The 21,446-nt window shown below is 41.5% G+C and overlaps 1 protein-coding gene across 4 annotated transcripts in view; it reads left to right on the top strand.

Annotated features, from left to right (window-relative positions):
- SH3KBP1 (SH3 domain containing kinase binding protein 1) overlaps positions 1–21,446 on the top strand; it is a 298,864-nt gene that overhangs the window by 86,112 nt on the left and 191,306 nt on the right. The gene's annotated exons all lie outside the window — the stretch shown is intronic.

The raw sequence follows: 21,446 nt of genomic DNA, 5'->3' as shown, positions 1-21,446 counted from the left end.
GTGAGGAGGAATCTGTCCCAGGCCTCTCTCCTAGCTTCCAGGGGTTGGCTGGCCATCTGTGATGTTCCTTGGCTTGTAGATACATCACCTTGACCTCTGCTTTCATCTTTGCATGGAGTTCTCTCTGTGTGCATGTCTCCGTGTCCAAATTTCTCCTTTTCATGAAGACATCAGTCATATTGGACCAAAGCCCACTCAGATGATCTCGTCATAACTTGCTCCCCTGCAGAGACCCTATTGCCAAATAAGATATTGTGGATTAGGATTCTAACAGCTTTGGAGGTACACAATTCAAGCCATAACACCAATTTATACTGGAATCCAGTTTGCCATCTGTATAGCTCGGCCAGCAGCTGGCAGCTTCCCGGGAGAAGTGCCCTCGCCTGGTCTGCAGCTTCCGTTCATCGTGCAGGTTTTAGCTCAGAAGTCACCTCCTCAAAGATGCCTCCTGTGGCTCCTCTCAATGTAGATTGATTGAATGAATGAAATAGATTACAGAGTAAGATTGAAATGTGACTGAGAATTATGCCGATATTTTGCCCTTAAAAGCGTGAGAGAGCTTCCCTCTACGCTGCATGAATGTTACTTGTAGCTTCTTGTGTATCTTGGCTGTGTCACCACTACAGATGCTATTTAAGTATCATTTTGTGCCTGTGAATTGAGATGTCGGGCACCTCCCAAATGTCATGATGTTTCCTGTTCTGTGTGCAGTGCATGCCAAGAGGACTCAATCTGTTGGATTTTGATTTTTTTTTTTGCAGTGAATCACAACTTGATTATGATTTTACAGTCATTCACAGAGAAAAACTGGCTAGAACTCTTGTCTGAAGGACATCCCAAGTCTAGAAAGCCTGCAAGTTGAGTAAGGGAAGCATTTACAGATTCCAGTTAATTGGTTAGTGTTTATTGAATATATGCTCTGTTTATCAAACCCTTGCTAGGGACTTTTCAGGCAGTTGGTGCTACAGGCAATAGTTAGAGCCTCCAGCACCTCACAATTCACATCAGACTGTTGAAAAATACACAGTGATACTTGCAAAGTTGCGTGAGGATGTATAGTCTAGAAATGAAGAAGAAAAGAGTGCTCCCTGTGGGCCAGAGGGTCAAGAAGGGCTTTTTAGAGGAACTTAGCTTAAGCTTGGGCTGTACCTGGAGCAGTTAGAGATCCAAGAAGAAGAGGGAGGGTACTAGCCCAGGATAATTAGAACAAACCATGAAGGTACGTAATAGTCCCAGTGTATATTGAGCAACCTTGTATTAATAAAATTAATCTCATTCACAGCATAGGTACTATATGGTTTATAATAGGAAAATATTGGGAACAACCAAACTGTCTGTCGACTTGGGAAGAATAAATTATAGTATATCTGCATATGCTATGGAATACTCTATAGCCAGAAAAAAGAATGAGAACACTTTTTACTGATATGGGAGAACCTCCCAAATATATTGTTCAGTGAGAAAAGCAAGGTTCAAGATAGTGTGGATCGTACACTAACACGGTATTTGCTTAAAGGAACTGGAAGGTGCCCAAGAAACTAATAACGTGAGGAGTGGTAGTGTTAAACTGGGGTAATAGGGGCTGGATTGTATGTGTGTGTGTTTATTTTTGAGATTTGAACAATAGAAATGTATCTGTTCAGACAGGTAAAAATAAAGATAGGTATGCTGACAGCCATATTTGCTCACACTCTTGCTTCTCTGAAATTGCTTGAAATGTCTCAGGGGCTTTGCCTTGCTGGGACAGAATGAATGAATATTGCTGTCTGCACTAGACATCTAAGGAATAAGCGCTTGCATTTGCCCATAGAAGGAAATTCTCTTAACCAGGTTTTCACTTTTATTGGTTAGCACTAGAAATGTTTCAAACGTGCACTGAAGTAGAGGGACTAGTATAAGGAACCCTTTTGTACCCATCATCCAGTTCCAGCAATTACCAACTGCCGGCCAATCTTGTTTCATTGCTTCTCCCACCTCCTTAATCTCCCTCTCCACCCCAACCTTGATTCTTTTGAAGGCAATGTGTTTCTGATTGTTTTATTTAGAAGTATTACTTGGACCTCCTGGGCCCCACCATGACCGCAGACATGCAGAGAAAATTGGATGCTTGAGGTGGAAAAAACTTTCTTTAACTGAACTTGACCCATCTCATTAGGTGTAATTTTTTTAAATTACAGTAAAATACACATAACCTGAAATTCACCACGTAAACCATTTTAAGGGTACAGTTCAGTAGTGTTAAGCATGTTCACGTTGCTGTGCAGCTGATTTCCAGAACTCTTTCATCTGGCAAAACTGAAACTCTACAGCCATTAAAGAATAACTCCCCATTCCCCCTCCTTCCCTGAATACCGCCATTCTGTTTTCTGCCTCTGTGGAGCTGACTACACGAGGTACCTCATATAAGTGGAATCATACAGTGTTTGTACTTTGTAGCTGGCTTATTTCACTTAGTATAATGCCTTCAGAGTTGATCTATACTGGCGCATGTGTCAGAATTTCCTTCTTGTTTAAGGGTAAAGAACATATTATTGTAGGGATGGACTGCATTTTTGTTTATCCATTCATCTGTCAGTGAACTCTGAGGTCAACTTTTCTCTTTGCCCCTTTTAGAATATGGGGCTTTGTGGCTCATAATAATTTCCTGCCATAGCCCATCAGAATGTAGCAGCCCTAGTTAAGAGGGTAATCTGAGCAGTTAGTAATTTTTTTTGCCAGTGCCTTGTCTTGCAAAGACCAGCAAACCTTCCTTTCTGCTCTTGTGACTGAGAGCATCTTCCTTTGCCCAGTACCTTGCCCTGTGCTTGTTGGTGGTTGAGTGCTCGGAAAATGTTTTTTATAGAATGAACCTTGCTTTGGACCAGGCACATACCGTATCTGTGTTATCAGGGAGTTCAACCAGATGAATTCTAAGGCTCCTTTTGGAATCGGAGCCTGTTTGAGTCCATGATTAAATCTCATGATGTAAACGTCAACTCTGGAAGACCGGAGAGTGGTGGGTGGGCGACAGGGATTTTTGGGTAGATACGGTTTCAGTACCCCTCAAACTATACCCCAGAGGCAGTCACCTACAAACAGAACCACCCCAGGATATAGTATTTCTTAAAATAACATTTTGGATTTGAGATTTCCTCTTTGTGCGGTGGTAACATTCTTTGAATAACAAAAAGCCACCAGCTAAACAGTTATTTTAAGTTTAGCTTAATTGTGTACCACGTTTCCTAGATATTCATGGATAGAAAACAAACCTACTCTTAACATCAGCATCTTTACAAAGGATCTCATAGTAAGTTGTAGTGATAATTTTATCAGGAGGAGAAGTCAAGGTAGTAGCAGCTGAGGAAAATGAAGATTCCAGAATTAGAAATCAAAAAGCTGGTAAGAACCTGTGGAGGGAGATGTGATTTGAGTATTGAATCTTGTTGATTTTCTGAACTGTGTGCTAGTTTCTGCATTTTTGTTTTAAGCCTGGTTTCCAAAAGTCTCTTGCTGGCAACCAGATGGTCGTCAGATAATTGATATATGTTCATTTTAAGCCCATTTGGGGAACAGTGGCCTGGATTTTCCAGTAGAAAGATTTAGTAATTCTATTGGTCTTTGAATGCCAGTACAATTTTTTTTAGAAGTTGAGTTCTCTCATGTCTTGGAAGTAACCCCTGGAAAATTGGAACCAGCAAATTGATTGCATGATGTACTTGGGATAGAAAGTTAAGGATAGGGAGACAGTTTATTTCAGTTACAAATGTCCAGCCTTAGAAGTGGTTAAATTTGTAAAATTAGATGAGAATTATTTTTAGTGTTTATAGTTTTGTTTCCCATTTGTTTTCTGAGACTTGAGTTCATGAATACAAATAGATGTTTAAGTATACTCATCTGATTTTATTCCCCATTTTCAGAGAGTTGTTCAAAATTCTAGGGTCTGCTATTCTATCGTCTTACTGAATGCTTTTCAAAGAAAAAGATTCTTTGTAAAAAGTGGGGTTTGCAGTGAGAAAAGGGGTGGTGAGGCAAGACCCTTAACTTACTTACATCTTCAGATTCTGGGAATGCGGTAAATTATACATAGCATAAAGTTTACCATTTTCATCATTTTAAGAGTACAGTTCTGTGGCATTAAGTGCATTAACGTTGTTGTGCAACCCTCACCACCAAACCTTTTTCATCTTCCCGAACGGAAACTCTACCTATTAAACACAAACACCCTCCTTCCCCTCCCCTCCAGTTATTATTATTTTAAAATTCTTTCATTTTTTAAGAAGTACTATGTGATTATTTTAAAAATTGACCTGGTCATTTAAAAACACTTAAAAATAATTTTTGAGGCATACTTTACATAGCATTTAATTCACTCATTTCAAGTGTGCATTTCGATGATTTTTAGTAAATGTACACAGTTGTGCAACCACCATTGTAAAATGCTTTAGAATATTGTCATCACCCCAACAAGACCCTTCATGCCCACTCGTAGTTCTCTTTCCCACCCTCTGCCCTAATGCACACTGTCTCTCTATAATGCTGCTTTTTCTGAATGTTTCATATAGAGTTTTATTTAAAACTTAAAAAATACATTTTTTCTTGATTGTAACATGTGTAAAAATACAATCCCATCGCCTGGGAGCTCATTAGAAATGCAGAATTTCAGGCTCCACCTTAGACCTAGTGTATCAGAATCTGCATTTTTTTTAAAACTTGAAGTACAGTCAGTTACAATGTGTCAATTTCTGGTGTACAACACACTGTCACAGTCATGTATATACATACATGTATTCATTTTCATATTCTTTTTCATTAAAGTTTATTACAATATATTGAATATAGTTCCCTGTGCTATACAGAAGAAATTTGCTTTTCAGAATCTGCATTTTAACAAGATCTCTGGGGGATTCTTAGGCATATTAGATTTATAGAAGCACTGAAATGTTGTATTTACTATATTGATCCTTTGTCCCCTTACTATATTATGAGTATTTCCCCAAATCATTAAATCTCTTCTGAGAACATTTAAGATTCCATTGTAAGAATATCCCACAATCTATTTAACCAGTCATTTCAGGGCAGGCACCAGGCTTCCCATCTTTTTTGCCAGTGAAAATAAAACTATGGTGGCCATCTGCGTGTGTAAATCTTTGCATAGTTTCATATCCACTATGCTGGTAATTCCATTTCTAGGAATTTATCCTAAGGCAATAATTATAAATATACTGCTACAAATTAGAAAGTGTATATAAATGCTGATCAGTGTAGTTGGTCATTTAATGTACCGTTTTCCTGGAAACTGGACCTCAAGCCAAGCCAATAAATGGAAATCTCGACCCCAATGTGTGATGTTAAGAGCGTCTTGCTAACTCTCACCTCCATCTTCCTGAACATTAGCTTCACTGTTGAATGAGATAATGAATGAAAATGGCACCATAAGGTGAAGTACAGGTTGTTACTAAGCAGCAGTGAAATAGAAAGTGGCAAAAAAAACGGGACCTGTGAGTACTAACTTCTTTTCTGTTAGAATCCTATCCTCCCTCACCTCCCAACCTCCGTTGGTAAGTTCTCCCCTTACAAGCAGCCCTACACGTTCCTCCTAAAAGCCCCTGCTGCCTAGATGGTGTATGGCTCACTGCTCCTCATAGGTGGGAAGGTTATGGTCATGGGAGTGACAATCTCTTCCTCAGAACACACTGGGCTTCCGATTCAGTTTTCCCACTTGTCACAAGAATCATAGTCTCTTAAACATTTCCTAGTGTCCCCAGGTCCTGGGTACTTGGGAAGTAAGTAAGGAGATCGGGCTTTGTGTATCTACCTCTTACCTACCCTGTTGCCAGGGTCATTAGGCTGAGGAGTAATTGGATGCTTCTAAGAGGGAGAGTCAGAATTTTCCCATTTCCTTTTCTGTGCTGCCATGTTCTTTGAGCTTTCCACTGCTTTAATATTTCCTGACAGGAACCAGTTCTCTTTTCCTGGTGGGTAGGGAGCAGAGAGGAGGACGTCATGGAAGTGCTCATTCCTGAAACTTCAGATCCAGCTCACTGCTTCTGAGGGTCCTGGACCTCCTATAACCTTGCAGTGTAGGCAACATTTTTTGTTCCTCTGGACAGTGGTGCTCACACCAGGGCATGTATCAGCACCTCTGGGAGGGGTTGCTAGAACATAGGCTGCTGGGCCCCGTTGCCATGGCTTCTGGTTTAGTAGGTCTGGAGTGAGGCCAGAGAATCTGCATTTCTGACAGATTCCCGGGGGATGCTGCTGGTTTGGAATTCCATCTCCTGAGCCACTGCTCGGGACCTCCTTCCCTCCCCTGCAGTCATTCCCCAGTAGGTGAAGCAAGGCCCTGGAGGACTGGTGTGTTCAGGCTTCTGCGGTCAGGGGTCGTGCCCACATCTCCAGATGCAGCCAGTGACGTGCCATGGTGTGGGCTTGTTCCCTTGGTTGAGTGTGGACGTTAGCTAATGAGTGAGACTTGAGACAGGCCCTTCTGAGTATAAGGAGCAGCAGCTCATTCAAGTACTTCACATCGCTGGGCTGGGATTATTGAGTCATTTAGGGAAATAGGGGACTTGGGATAAGAACAGGAGCCCAGGCCCTTAGGGCCCCGTGGGAACTTGATCCAGAAAGCCCACAGGCACGGGCCCTCGAGGGCCTTGGCCTGCTGTGCGCCCTCGTCTTCGCATTAGCTCCTGGCTGAGCTGAACACTGTAGCCTTTTAGCCCCGGCTCTTTCTCTAGACTGCCTCTCTGCCACATGGGATGTTCCCCCTCGGCTGGGGCAGGGAGGCTTCTACTGGAAGGGCCCTGAAGGCAGCAGGCTCTTTCCCCACACAGCCTCGGTCCTCAGTGGAAAAGGGAGCGGGCCCTGGGGCCTGGAGTTGCGTTGTCATCTGGAGGCCTCGAGGGCTTAGCTTTTCCATTTACCTCGAAAGGCTTGAGGGCAATTGATGGGAGTTGGAGACGATTAGGGGAGACGGAGGGAATCTTGAGTCACTTTTGTCTTGACTACTCAGTCGTTTCTCAGTGTGTCTTTGTAGTCTTGCCAGTGGCTGTGTGCTGTTTCAGTGTTTCAGATTCAGGTGGCAGGTGGTTGGCTGTTTGGTATAAATCAGAGGTACGTTAAAATAGTCAAGATGGCGAGGGCTCCTGTGAAAACTGAGAGGAATTGGCTTAAAGGGCCAGGCTGTCAAACTAGATTAACACTTCATTCTATTGCCTGTCAGCCCAGGGCCCTCATTGCCTAGTGGACACCTCATCCCCCAACCTCCCCTCATCCCCCAACCTCCCCTCATTCTTTCTGGGAGTTTGCTCCAGGGAGTTGCATCTGTGAGGCAGTTTCCCTCATCCCCCAGCATCTTCTTGCTGGACCACCTGAGCAAGGATCTCCAGGCTCAGGTCAGAAAACAGTCCTGTATCAGATTCTCTCCAACAGCGTGGGAGTGATTCCAGCTCCCCCCAGGGAGTGTAGCCATTTACAATTGTATGGTATTTTGAGAGTTCTGATTCGAGGTCTTTTTGAAGAAAGTATCTTCTGAAGTCTTTATTTTCCATAAACTGATGGAAACAGCTACATCAGTCCTTTCTGGGGGGATGAATTCTTGGCACACTCTATTGTCTTTTGGGTTCATCATGTTCCTGCTAAATATCAGCTGAGCTCCCTGTGGACACCGGGGGAGAAGGACACCATCTTACCTTTGCCAGTGTGCGAGGGGGAAATTAGGCTGTGGTGCTTGAGAGTGAAATCATTAAATATCAATGGGGGATAATAAATGTGAAGTAGCTTGCAAATCTTTTGATATTATAGCTGTTTCAGTGAAAACACAGCTGCTATGATAGCTTCCTAGCTGTAATTGAGAAGGTAATTTTCTTTAAGGCCATATAAGGCCGATCTCTAGTGCCTTTGGGTCACTAAGAAGCACGAATTGGGGTGAGTGGGTCTCTGAAAATGGTGAATAAACATGGAGCAGAGGTGCCTAGAACACAGGATGGTACCATCGAGGGCCCAGGTATTCCCAGTAGACCAAGGATTCGTTTATTGTATGGCTTATTAATGGACTGGAATCAACACTTGACTAATAACAGCTAATTCTTCCATTTGGAGTTAATTACACTGAATTTCTCCCAGTAGTGAATGATTTCAAGAAAGCAGGCATGTCAGTTTAAGATATAGTGCTAATATTTCGTGAGAAGCATTGAACAAGGCATGATGTTTAAATGACTCGTTGAAAATGTGAGGTAAAACTTTCCCCAAAGGCTTATAGGCTGAATAAGAGCAGCTAATTGGGAGAAAATCAAGCCCACCCAATACTTAAATTGTTTAGAAGCCAAGTGAGTGTGAAAGAAAAGAAACTCTTCTCTGGTTCTGTGACGTTGTCCCTTTCCTGGCATATGGTGGAGCTTCTGCCAGTTGGTGTGGTGCTTTACCTCCGCCAGGCTGACAGGAATAGAGGGTGCGTTGCTGGGCATTGACTTAAGTCTTTCTGGGGGGCACTTGTGAAGACCTGTAGAGAGAATTGCCTCAAATCAGGGGGGATCACTTCTACCCTCGAGTCTGATAAAATCCCCTAAAGTCAGGCCTCTGATGGAATTTCCACAGACTGTGCTCTGGCGACTGGTGACAAATTCTTTGTGAGAATTCTGTGTGACACCATGAGACTGCGAAGGTTTCGGGGAGGGGAACGGGGGAGTGCTGTTCAGCTGTTAGCTCCACCACCCCCACCCTCAGAGGCCCGAATGGAGCAGCTCTCAGACAGCCTCTTGGCAGGTCTGGTATGTTTTGAGGTCTAGCTTTGTAAATTGGGATGGGCCTTGCAGTTAATCCTTTTATCTAATCAAAACCTTTCTGATTTCTCTAGAAGTTAAGAATACAGTTTTTAAAATGTGAAAGTGAAGATTCATGTTTCTGTGTTGTCATAAATTCTCCAAGTTTACTGGGGAAAGCAGCGTGAACTCGTAATTCCCCGGGTTTAAAAGTTAACCAAGTTAGCAGCATCTCTGCAGATTTCCAAAAGGATATACATGGAAATTTATTTTCACTTTACTCAAATGGTTGTCTATAAAAGTTAAGACATAAAAACCAAAGTACACACTACAGAGGAGGAAATCAGCTACTTTTATAAAATTTTATTTATAGCAGAAAATAGGGAAAATATAAAATCAGGGTCAAATGCTTAAAAAAGACAATAATAAAAAAAAAAAGACCCTACAGTTAGGACTGTGGGGAGGTTTTTTTTTGAGCCGTGAGGACCATTTGACTTTGGTGGCAGTGAAGTCACTGATTTCCCAGGATCCTGCCTCTTCAAGTCGTGTAGCATCTGTGAATGCTGACGAACAGCTGCTAACTCCATTTTCTGCAGAAGGGTAGCACTGGGTGACAGGGTGTTCTCAGGACATGAGCCGCTCCCCAAAGCTACATGCCTTTCACACGGCAGTGCTGTCAGCTGGGGCCTGGGGAGGAAACGCCGGTCCAGACCCTCCCTGGCTATTCATTTAGCTGTTCAGAAAATGATGGTTCGCCTAGACGTGTGTGCGCAAGGCTGAGAATTGCTTGCTGAAATTTGCATTTGAGTTCAGAGATAGGAGCTGGCATCTGTGAAGGCAGCAGGCAAGAGAAGACTGGTGAATGTGGATGACTCAGATATGCACGTGAACCTGTGGCTTTACATTTACCGAAAAGAAAAATACATTTTCTGCTCAATTTGAATAATTGGAAATGAGGTACAACTCCAAAGAGCGAGCTGTGATCTAGGACAAAGGAGCCCCAGGAATGAGTGACGGCTTGGTGAGCTGGAGGTGGAGAGAGGCATGAAACACAGCTATTAAGGTTACCTTCAGTCAGATCGCCTCTGGGACCTGAGGGGTCTCTTCTTTGGGTGTCTCTGCTGTCTATGTGTCTGTCTCTGTGTGTGTGTCTGTATTTCTCTCTGTACATGTCTGTGTCTGTATGTCTGTGTCTCTGTGTATATGTGTCCATTTCTCTGTGTCTGTGCGTCTGAGTGTGGGTCTCTGTCTCTCCTGGAGTAAATAAGCTGCTCCAGGAACCCTTGTCGTGCAGGGTGAGCTGGCATGAGTTGAAGCCACATCTGGTTTCTGACAAGTGCAAAAATGCTGCAAGCAGGCAAAAATAGGTGCGCGGTGCGCCTCAAAGCCCCATGCAGCGAACAGGTTTCCTCATGGTCATATGACACCTGTCATAGGGGCGGGGGCAGGTGAGGCGGAAGAGAGAGCTGAAAGTCTTGGAATTGTGTTTAATTTGGGGCTCACATCCTCTGCCCCACCCTTTCCCTGACAAACCACCCCCACACTTCTCATTTTGCATGACTTTCATCCTCGCCCATCTCCATGGGATATTCCCAGAATTCTGAATGCTTTCTTTGACTTTCTCTTGTGCAGAAACCATTCCTCCTGGGAGTCATTATTACAGCTCCCGTTAATTTTCATGTTCAGTGTTGCAAAGGAAAGAAAATGAGGGAGTGTGGGTGGTGACTCAGGAAGCTGGGGAAATATCCCTTATTATGTCTAGAATTTTCCCCTTGAATATTTAAAACCTGGCCCCGAGCTGTTCTGGCCTGAATTTTCTGATTGCTATCTTTCCTTTGACCGCTCTTCTTCTATTTCTTTCTCTTTTTTCCCCCCTTGCTTCTGCTTTCAGGGTCCCAAAGCTTCCCAAAGCTCTTAGAGGTGACTGGGAGCTCCCTTCATTGAAAGATTTCTCTGCAGCTGTTTGAGTTCACCGCTAGCAATGGGTTTCTCCTAGCATCACTCCCAGAGGCAGAAGGGACTCTCTCATTATCTGTCATAACTTTTGAATTTTTAAAAAGGACACTGTCATCAACAATAGTTTGTATAACTTTTCCTGAGCTGTTTCCCCTCTTTTTCTCTTCCACTTTAATCAATATTTTGAATCTCTTGGATTTTTTACCAACAACACAGGTGTTTTCTTTCTTAATGTACACATTTTAAATTTATAAACTGAAGGAAGGAACACGAGATGCACATGATCTTTATCCCACCTTCTAGAGATAACCGTGGTTGAGAGTTCACTTTCTAACTTCCCAGTCATTTGTCTTAAACATGAATAAATATTATTTTTCTCCAAAAATGGTCATACTGTAGGTGCTGTTTTGCAACCAATATTTTTAAAGTTTTAATTGTTGCAAAATACACATAACAAAACTGTAACCAATTTTTTAAAAAGTATTCGCTATTAATATATGTATTTTTAGGATACATAAAACAACTAAAATAAAACAAATGCTTCGCAAAGGAGCAAAATTAAAAATAGTGCACTAAAAATCTACATTCTTAAAAGAAACCACCTCATTTTTAGCTGGATACAAAGTCTTTTCTATAATCAATTTTTAAGTTGAACATAATGTCACTTACTTTTCTACAACATCAATAGTGTTCTGCAAGCATTTTGAAGTTGCAGAACCCTCTTCTCAAAGGCAAGACAGAAGCAGGGCTGCACCTTTGAGGTGGGACTAGGGAGCCCAGGCCAATCCTTTCAAGGCCACGGTCCACGGTTACCCTCCCCAAAGCCTAGACGGCTCCTTTGAAAACACACAGCCCTACCTCACTGTGTCCCAATTGTTAACATCTTAAATTGCTCTAGCTTTCTCGTAAAGAACAAGTTATAATCCTTTAAATCCACCTTTGAGCACATCTGTGATGACTTCCCTTGGATAAATGCCTAAGGTGAGTTACTGGGTTTAGAGTATGAGTGTTTTATATTTTTTTAAGACTTATGATCCCTATTGCCAACTGGTCTTCCCCAAAGTGTGCCAACTTGGACTGCCACCAGTAGCGTAGAAGGCTCCATTCTCCGTCCCCTGGGTAGACTCTCCCTTAAAAATTCAGTGTCTCCTGCATTGTATCTCATTGTTTGCTATTTGCATCTCTGGTTACTATTGGTTTATATTTTCGTATGTTTGTTGACCATATGTAGTTCTTCTCTGGTGAACTATTATTCATGACTTTTGTCCATTTTAACATATAAATGTTTGTCCTTGAATCCCAAGGTCAGAACCCTTGCTCTATACTGTGTATTTAAATTTGAAATGGGCAAGGAGGATTGTGGGCCGAGATTCTCACAGTCGGATTTCAACATAGGAACTTGGAAAGGATAACATTCTGGATTTTGGTCTCCGATTACATGGTATCATAAGTCTTATCTGCCATTTAGAAATGCTTCATAATATTGATTAGAGAGAAGGTTAAAGCCAATGGCTGCCTTGTTTGGAGACTCTCCTAGGGGTTTTACTTTATCATTATTACTCTCTACTCAACTTGGAATGTGAGAGTTCAATTTTTGACTTATTACAAGTGCGTACTGTGTTAAACATCTTCTACTTGAGAAAAACATGAAGTGCCCCATGTGAATTTTGGCATTTATGTTATGAGTAATGGCAGCCTTACAAGTGGCACCCTCTTCTTGGGTGTCTGTGCCTGGAAAGTAGTTAAGAGTTTTGTTTCCTTCTGTTTGTTTGCCAAGTGATGATAAATCAATAATAACATTGATTTGAAAAGGAGCAAAAACATGCCATGACTATTTGCATTGAAAATAAATTATAATGCAGCTTTAAAATAATGTTCAATACGATCTTGTAAATAGAGTGGAGAGCCTCTTTCTCCTCAGAGGGAGGTTTCTCTGTTTGAAGATAGGCAACTTTACGTGACTCTTACTAATTCAAAAAATATGTGCTGAACTTGGGCCGACAAGAAAACAAGATGTAAAATGTTGAGTTCTCTTCATCGTTTCAACCTGAATGCCTGCAACAGCCACATGTAGGCTTTTGTGGATGTTGGAAATGTCTGAAATAATTAATGTTGTACTCATACGTTGAGTCACAAATCAGACCATGGGATTACTCACCCAAAAATACAGAATTGAGTATCAGTCTTGGAGCATTTTGGCTTCATTTTAATCTTCCTATTGTGAACATCTATTTCATTTTGAAAATTCAGCATACTCTATTTCTCCCAAACATAGACACCACAAATAAGTATTTTGTATCTGTTTCTTTTCCTTTAAGGAGAACACAGTTCTTTGCCCATATTATCTAAGCTCTAAGACAAATACCAGCCAAAATTATTTGGTGTGTCCAGGAATGCCTGTGATACATGGTATTTGGTTGTGTGGCTGAGTCAGTTACATTAGGTGGATTTTAAAACTGAGTGATTATTATGGTCATAGATAACATGTATTGAGTTGGAATGTCTCATTTATAAGGTGAGGTATGAATTATAAAATGATGCTGTTAATTTTGGTTGAACCCCATGTATACTGTGTGCTTTTTTCCCCCTCCAACATTTTATGGAGACTTCAGACAGAATCACCAGCATGCCCTTTCTGTATTTGACCTTTTGTGGGTGCCTTTTATTGTTGAGCTGGGATGGTTATAGCAGATTGGCCCAAATGGGATGGAGAGCAACAAGATGGCTCAGAAGGATAATAAATCCTGTGGTCCTCTTTATCTGTGTTTGTGGCTGGGCAAAAATCTCATAAATTGTAGCCAGCATGTGTGTTTTGTGTGTCCATGTATTTCACATTTGATTGCCATTGATTGGAAAATTGATACCAGTGCGGTGCATTGTTATCAACATGTCTCCTCCGTGTGACCTAAAACCACACCACTCATTTGCCAGGCTCCCCAGTGTGCCCTGAGTACAGAGCAAATTAACTTTTACGTGACAAACGCTGAAGCTCTGCAGGAACCGAAGCTCAGATCCTCTGTCAGGGTGGGGGCAGGGAGAAGGTTTATCCTGAGAGGACAAGGGGAAGGTGAGAAATTGTTGAACAGCCAGGCAATTATTGCAGCTTCCCGGCATGTATGAAAGGAGAAAAGACAACCACCGCCATAGTGATTCTTTTTCTTCATTACTGTGTCCACCTGCCATTGACTGTGACCATTCCAAGGAGAAGAGCTAAGCAGGGGCTCACTTAAAAAACCCCAGCATCTCAGAGCATGCTGTGCCTGTGTTTCTGGTGGTGAGGGTGGGGCAGGGCTTTCACCAAAGTGTTAGATGCATTTTTAAGCTTTAAGGACAAATTTTGTAAATATGAGCTGCTGATGATTCTTTTTAAAAAAAATCCCTTTCTACTCTAAAAATAGTTTACTGGGAAAAAGCTTCTGAATTGTTTATTAAAGAGAGACTCAGAAGTTCAGCTGAGTGTGTTCCCAAACATATCTATATCTATATCTACATCTATATCTATATCTATCTCAGATTGATCTGTCTGTCTGTCTGTCTGTCTGTCTATGTATCTGTAATCACCATGCAGCTACTGTCCAAAAGCAGATGTGGCTTCTTGGGAAAGAAAGACGATTTCTGAAATGTTAATGCCAATGTCAGAATGTGGAAGACAATTTGGAATTGTCCCTCCTGGCCTCCCTTTTCAGACCCTCTAAATCCTACTCATTTCTTGTCACCAAATTGGTGTGTTGTCCCTTTGTGAAAGCATTTCATTCTCCCAGGCAGAGTGAATGGCTCCAGCTCCTGTTTTTACCAGTACCCCTGACTCTCCTGTAACACTTTGTATTGTTTTATAATAATCTCTAACATTTACCAGGCACTGTTCTAAGTTCAGGTCATGCACTATCTTATTTAGTTGTCATAACAACCATTGAGTTACATACTGCCATTATTCTCATTTTAAAGATGAGGTTGGCTGAATAATGGCTCCCCAAAGATATTCACATCCTAATCCTCAGAATCTGGGTATGTCACCTTATGTGGCAAAAGGGATTTTGTAGGTATGATTAAGTTAAGGTTCTTAAGATACAGAGATGATAATCACCAGGGTCCTTATAAGAGGGAGGCATACAAGCACCAAAAATAAATATCGATACATTGGACTGCATAAAAATTAAGAGATTCTGTCCATCAAAGGACACAGTCAACAGAGTGAAAATAAAATGGAATGGGGGAAAAATTGCAAATTGTATATCTGGTAAGAGGTTAATATCCAGGATAGTGAAAAACTCTTATAACTCAACAACAACAACCCCCACCATATAACCTGACTAAATATGGGCTAAGGACCTGAATAGACGTTCTTCCAAAGAAGATTTACAGTTGATCAACCAGCATATGAAAAGATGCTTGACATCACTAATCACTAGAGAAATGCATATCAAAACCACAAAATCACCTCACACGTGTTAGAATGCTATAAAAAAAAAAGTAACAGGTGCTAGTGAGGATGTGGGAAAATTGGAACCCTTGTGCACTGTTGGTGGGAATGTAAAATGATGCAGTCACCATGGAAAACAGCATGGCGGTTCCTTACAAAATTAAAAATAGAACTACCATATGATCCAGCAATTCTCCTTCTGAGTGTACATCGAAAAGTATCAAAAGCAGAGTCTCAAAGGCATATTGTATACTCACGTTCATAGATTCACAGTAGCCAAAAGGTGAAAACAACCCAAATGTCCATCAATGGATAAATGAACAAACAAAATGTGGCCTCTCCATACAGTAGAATACTATTCAGAAGAAGATACATGCTGCAACATGGGTGAACCCTGAGGACATTTTGCTAAGTGAAGTAAACCAGTCACAAAGAGAAAAATATTGGATGATTTCATTTAGGTGAGATGTCTAAAGTAGTCAAACTCCTTAAGACAGAAAGTAGAACAGTGGTTACCAAATAGCTGGGGGGAGGGAAGAGTGGGTAGTCATTGTTTAGTGGGTACAGAGTTTCAGTTTTGCAAGACAAAAAAGTTCTGTAGACTGGTTGCACATCATGTAAATGTACTCAGCACTACTGAACCATACACTCAGAAGTGGTTAAGGTGGTAAATTTTGTTATGTGTAACTGACCATAACTAAAGTTTAAAAAAAGAGGGAGATGGGAGGATCAGAGTCAGTGACTATGGAAGCCAAGACCCGAGAGAAAGAGAGCTTTGACGATGTTACACTGCTGGCCTTGAAGATGGAGGAAGGGGCTATAAGCCAAGGAATGCAAGCAACCCTAGAAGCTGGAAAAGGCAAGAAAAGTTTCTTCCCTAGAGCTTCCAGAAGGAACTTGGCCCCACTATCACTTTGATTTTAGCCCAGTGGGACAGTTTCTGGACTTCTGACCTCCAGAACTTTAAGAGAATAAATCCAAGTTGTTGGTAATAAACCAGTATAAGGACTATTCAGTTCAGGGAGGTCAGTACCTTGTTTGAGGTCACCAAGTGATTAAGAGTTCCAGCCTTGCTAGGTGGCAAGGCCCTAGAGATCAGGGGCCACCTTGAACCCCACCACCTGATATAGTGCCTGGCACAAAGTTTGGACATCCTAACTTCGGCAAAAGGATTGAATGATGATGTTCCATACCTTTCCTCGTTCTCCTGTTGCTATGTCCTGGATGCTGTAGGGTTAAATCTAGGAGATCACAGGAAAAGAAAGTCAAATGGATAGTGAGCATATGAAGAGCTGATCAACCTTATTTTCACTAATTTTGCTTTAGCAATGTAAATTAAGTATCATTTTCTGTTAACAGATTGGCATAAATCAAGTTTAAAGATGAGAAAGATCTTAACTCAGAGAGAGTCCAAAATTAGATACAGAGACGACATTGCAGGTTTGATGGGCAAATGTTTTCCTGAGAAAAGCCCGGTGAAATTGCTAAATACATGGAAACAGTGAAATTACTGGACTATGCTGAAAAACCTCTATCAAAAGTTACAAGATATTCTTTTGCAGGGACTAAAAGCTATAGGAAGTAAGGATGATGGCAAACTGGACTTCAGTGTTGTGGAAAATGGAGGTTTGAAAGCAAAAACAATAACAAAGAAGAGAGAGAAAGAAATTGAGGAAAGCATAGAATCTAATGTTGAAGATATGGAATGCTCAGATACACAGACAGAAGAGGCCCCACAAACCTGTTCGAATACCAGAGAGTCCAGGAATAAATCAAATACTGTGACCCAGTTTTTCTTTTCTTCCTTTCATTTGACTTTTTTCTTCTTTTTCTCTATTAAGTGTCTATTTTCATGTGAGTTTTGTGGGATGGGGGTAGCAATGAAGTACCTGTGTCTTTGAAAAACAAACTTTTAAAATTAAAACAAATATTTTGTACATTTAAAAAATATATGGGAAAACCAGCACTCTTTCATGCTGTTGGTGAGAGTGTAATTGAGACTGTTTGGAGGCCAATTTTGCATTATCTGTTAAAAGTAAGGATGCACCAAGTGTTTGACCCAGAAATTTCACTTTTGGGAATTTGTCCCCAATTATACTTGCATATGTGTGCAAACTTACAGGCACAGTGATCCTTGATGTAGTGTTATTTGTAATTGCTGAAGACATGAGACAACTGGATGGTTTTATGTGGGTTATGGCCTGGAGGGAAGAGGACTATCAGTCTCCAGCCCCAGGTTCAAATAAGTTCCCCATTTAACTAGCCAAGGATACAGAAAGTTAGCAGAAGAGGGGTGGCCTCAGGGCAGGAGCAGATGAGGTGTATAGTGCTGTGTATTTCATGCCCCAGTCTCTACCCACTGAGTCCCAGTGCTGTACGTGGCAGTGGAGATTCTGCCAGACTGCAGAAACAGCCAAAGTTTGCTGTGCCACAAGTCTTTCTCTCCATCAGCGTGCCAGAGGAGCCAGCGATGACAGTGGGTGTACTTCCATTTATGGTATGGTGACAAACATGTGGCTCTGCATGCGTCCATCTGGCTGAGTGGAATGCAGAGGCAGTGTCCATGTGTCCCCAAAGAGGTGTCTCCACTTTGATTTTCTTTCCACCCTCCCATTTCCCCAGGTTCCCCCCACTCCCAGCTCTGATTTAGCACCCTTTAATCTGGGTATTTGCAATTGGTCAGACTTCCATGTTCTGGAAGCTCCTTTCCCACACAGCCAGATCGTCCACTCTGATACTGGTATTCTCTGTAGTTGGATTCTGTGCTGCTTTGACAAAGAGAGGCAGAGCTCTAATGGGAGAAGATGTCCAGGATACACTGTTAAATGGAAGAAAGCAAGATGCAAAACACCCCATATTGTGTGAGTCCATTTGTATTAAAAACAAGTAGGGACACACATGGATGCACACTCACACACACAGACACGGACACGCAGAGTAGCCATTAATGGTTCCTAGGGGAGGAGGAATTAGATTTTACTGGGCTATGGGTATACCTTTACCTTTTGCTTTATACCCTCTTTTACTATTTATTTTTTTGGAACAAGCATGTGTGCCTCTAAAATTGTCAAATTTTTAAAATCAAAGTTATATATATATAATATATATGTGTGTATATGTAATATATGTATATAATATGTGTGTGCATATATATAATATATATATGCTTTAAAACTCCTATACGAGTAAACAGCAGCTCCTTGTTCCTTCCCATGCCCTTGCCATACTTTTAGGAGACAGGCACTTTTCAGTTGGAGCTGTTGCTTCTGGTATTTGCTGCTCTACATCTAAGTAACACGCATGTGCTGCTGTCTCTTGCGTTCTCACTTCTAGACATTGTCTGTTACCTGTTCTGGTAGTTGAGGATTTTAGCTCATTTACGCCCCCCCCCCCAATATACTGTCCTACCTATATATGCTCTTGTCTTAGGTTTTGGTTCAGTCTGTATTTAATATTTTTGGGCGGTGGGGGTGGTTTAGCTCAGTGGTAGAGCACGTGTTTAGTATGTATGAAGTCCTCGGTTCAATCCCCAGTACCTCTATTACAAAAAAAAAGTATATTTAATGTTTTCATTATTATAGTGATCTTGATATTTATTGAAGCAAGAATATACTATGATTAATTTCCTTATATAACTTTTTGGTTTCCCTAAAGAGAATAATTTTCTTTCTTGTTTGTTGCGTTATCCCAGGACATCCAAATCTTCTCAAACCTTGAACTAAACAGTTCTATGAAATACCTCTTAGTCTTTCTCTCCCCCTCTCTCTCTCCTTCCCTTTCTCCTCCCCCTCCTGGAAAAATACCAGCGCCTTCCAACCTGAACTGGTTGCTCTTGAGGCTGCTGCCCAGTGAGCGGTCAGCCAGGAAACCCCCATCCCCATCTTCCATTACTGACCACCCTGGGTCCTGGAGACTTCTCTCTCTCTCTCATTTTACTCTCTTGATTTGGCAGAACACACTTTCTGGTCGCTTTCTGAGAGAGAGAGAGTGCATGGAAGTCTGTCTTTGAGACCTCTGCCAGACCAGCCACACTTACGAGTTGTTACACTGGGACCTTTTTCCCTCTTAATACTCACCACCCCTCAGGACTTGGCTCTGCATTGGTGGATGGGCTTCCCACTCTTGCTGATGGAGCCTGACAACCCTAGGACCCGGAGGCTGTGCCTTCATCCCCAAGATCTCATTTGAGCTTCATAATATTTGAATCTCCCATTTTACAACTAACGAAAATGAGGCACCAATGGTTACACCCTCAGCAGTGTCAGAGGCAGGACTTGAGCTGAAGTGTCAGCTGCCTGTGAGCCAGTGTGGCTACCTTTCCAAACCCAGCTGCTGCTCCTCACTGGAAAGAGAAATAACAGTAGTGGGGCCTGAGTGATAAGTGCCAAATGTGTGGTCATGGCTGCAGAGTGAGTCTAATTATGAGTGCCCGCCTGAGTCTGCTTGCCGATGACTTCAGCTCTAGTTAGCCATCCTTTGCTAGAAGTGTCTTTCAGTCTTATTGACTGTGCATGCATGCGTGTGAGAGAAGAGAGAGGGAGAGAGGGAGGGGAAGAGAGAGAGAGAGAGAGAGAGAGGGACTGATTTATAGTTATGCTTCCAGCTCCTTGTGATAATGAAAATACTCTGCCTATCATTCCCATAAGCTTGGTATGATTATTTTTATTGCTGCAGTATCTGGTTCCAAGTCATGTAATAATTTCACCCACCTCTTCCCACTCCTTTTGTAATATGAAATGCCTCATTACTTAGCAGTTTTCTGCTGATTGTACAGTTTAGCGTTTGATCTTTTTGTTAACCACAGTCAGGTGACCACACACAGGGTAATTAGATTAACCCGCCCCTCCTCCTCTTTACTTAAACAATATAAAATCTGGGATTCTGTTTGCACATGCTTTCCTTAGATTAATGATCTTGGAGTTGCTGAGTGGAAATTTGCATAGCTCCCTACAGCTCTGAGAAATGAGAATGCCCAGCTGTCTAAAAGCTTTAATCAGGAAATGAGCATGAAATGGCATTGTTTTGTCACAGGCTTGGAATAATTTATTCTTGACAATCGAGTTATCCTGGATGGAAATGTACATAAACAATCTTTCAACAACCAGTAAACAGGTGCTTTTTTTGTTGGTAGAAATTCAAGAATTTCTTTACTTAGGAGCAGCTTTCAAATCATTGGCTCTCGCACTAGTCACTTCTGGAAGTTTATTCTATGGTCATTTTTCTTGTGTCTCCTGTTTTACATGGCAGTTTATGAAAGTTGGCCTCTGGAGCAAAAGAAAGGCAGTATGAATAATGTACACGTTGTGTGGGCGGAGCTTGGTGTGACTGTCAGGAGCTGGGGCTCAGCTACAGGACTGCCCAGACATCAGTCCTCACTCAGTGCCCCCCTTTTAAAACTTGAATAAATTTGATGTGTAATATTATGTAAGTTTCAGGTATACAATGTGTTACTTTGATATATTTACGTATGGTAATATGGTTGCCAGTGTAGTGATTTATTATTCTGCATGTGTTCCTCCAGTTTTCCCAGCACCATTTTTTGAAGAAACTCTTCTTTCCCTATGGGTATTATTGACTTACTTTTTGAGTATTATTTGACCGTATATGCTGTGGTTTAATTCTAGGCTCTCTATTTTATTCCACTGGTCAGTGTGCCTATTTTTGTGCCAGTACCACACTGTTTTTATTACTATGGCTTTGTAGTATTATTTGAAATCCAGAAGTGGTACCTCTGGCTTTGTTTTTTTTTCCCCCCTCAGGATTCTTACTCAGCTTTTTATTGCCTTATGTGCTCATCTCTTCTTGAGACCAACTTCCCCCCTCTGTCAAAGAGAGATAATAATGCTCCTAACTTCTTAGTGTGGCTATGAGCATTAAATGAGTTACTCCGTGTAAACCCTTAGACGAGTACTTTGCTCATAGTATACTTTTCATAATTGCAAGTGAATTCCATATTTTTAGAAGTCCTAGGAAAATGAGGAATGTGTTTGGTTTCTCTTTATATTTAAGAGATCCTAGTGTATTTACATTTTTTCCCATTAGATCATTAGTCTTAGAAGCACTTACGACTGCAAAAATGAACATTGAGTTAGATGCATGGACTCTTTTCATTTATATCTGACACACAGTAGGTACTCAGATATCTATTAAAAGAAATGATAGAGCTGATGGTAACGGCTAACATTTATTGAGCACCTGCTGGCCAAGATTTATTGAGTGTGTGGGGATGAAAGATGAGTGAGACCCATTTCTTATCCTGAGGCACTTACAGAGTAACCGAGAGAGAGACTTATGGACTCATACTTAGAGTACAAGGGGCAGTGCTATGACAG

Source organism: Camelus bactrianus, chromosome X (genome assembly GCF_048773025.1).
Source record: "Camelus bactrianus isolate YW-2024 breed Bactrian camel chromosome X, ASM4877302v1, whole genome shotgun sequence".
Taxonomy (NCBI): domain Eukaryota; kingdom Metazoa; phylum Chordata; class Mammalia; order Artiodactyla; family Camelidae; genus Camelus; species Camelus bactrianus.
This window is presented reverse-complemented; position numbering and strand designations above follow the sequence as displayed.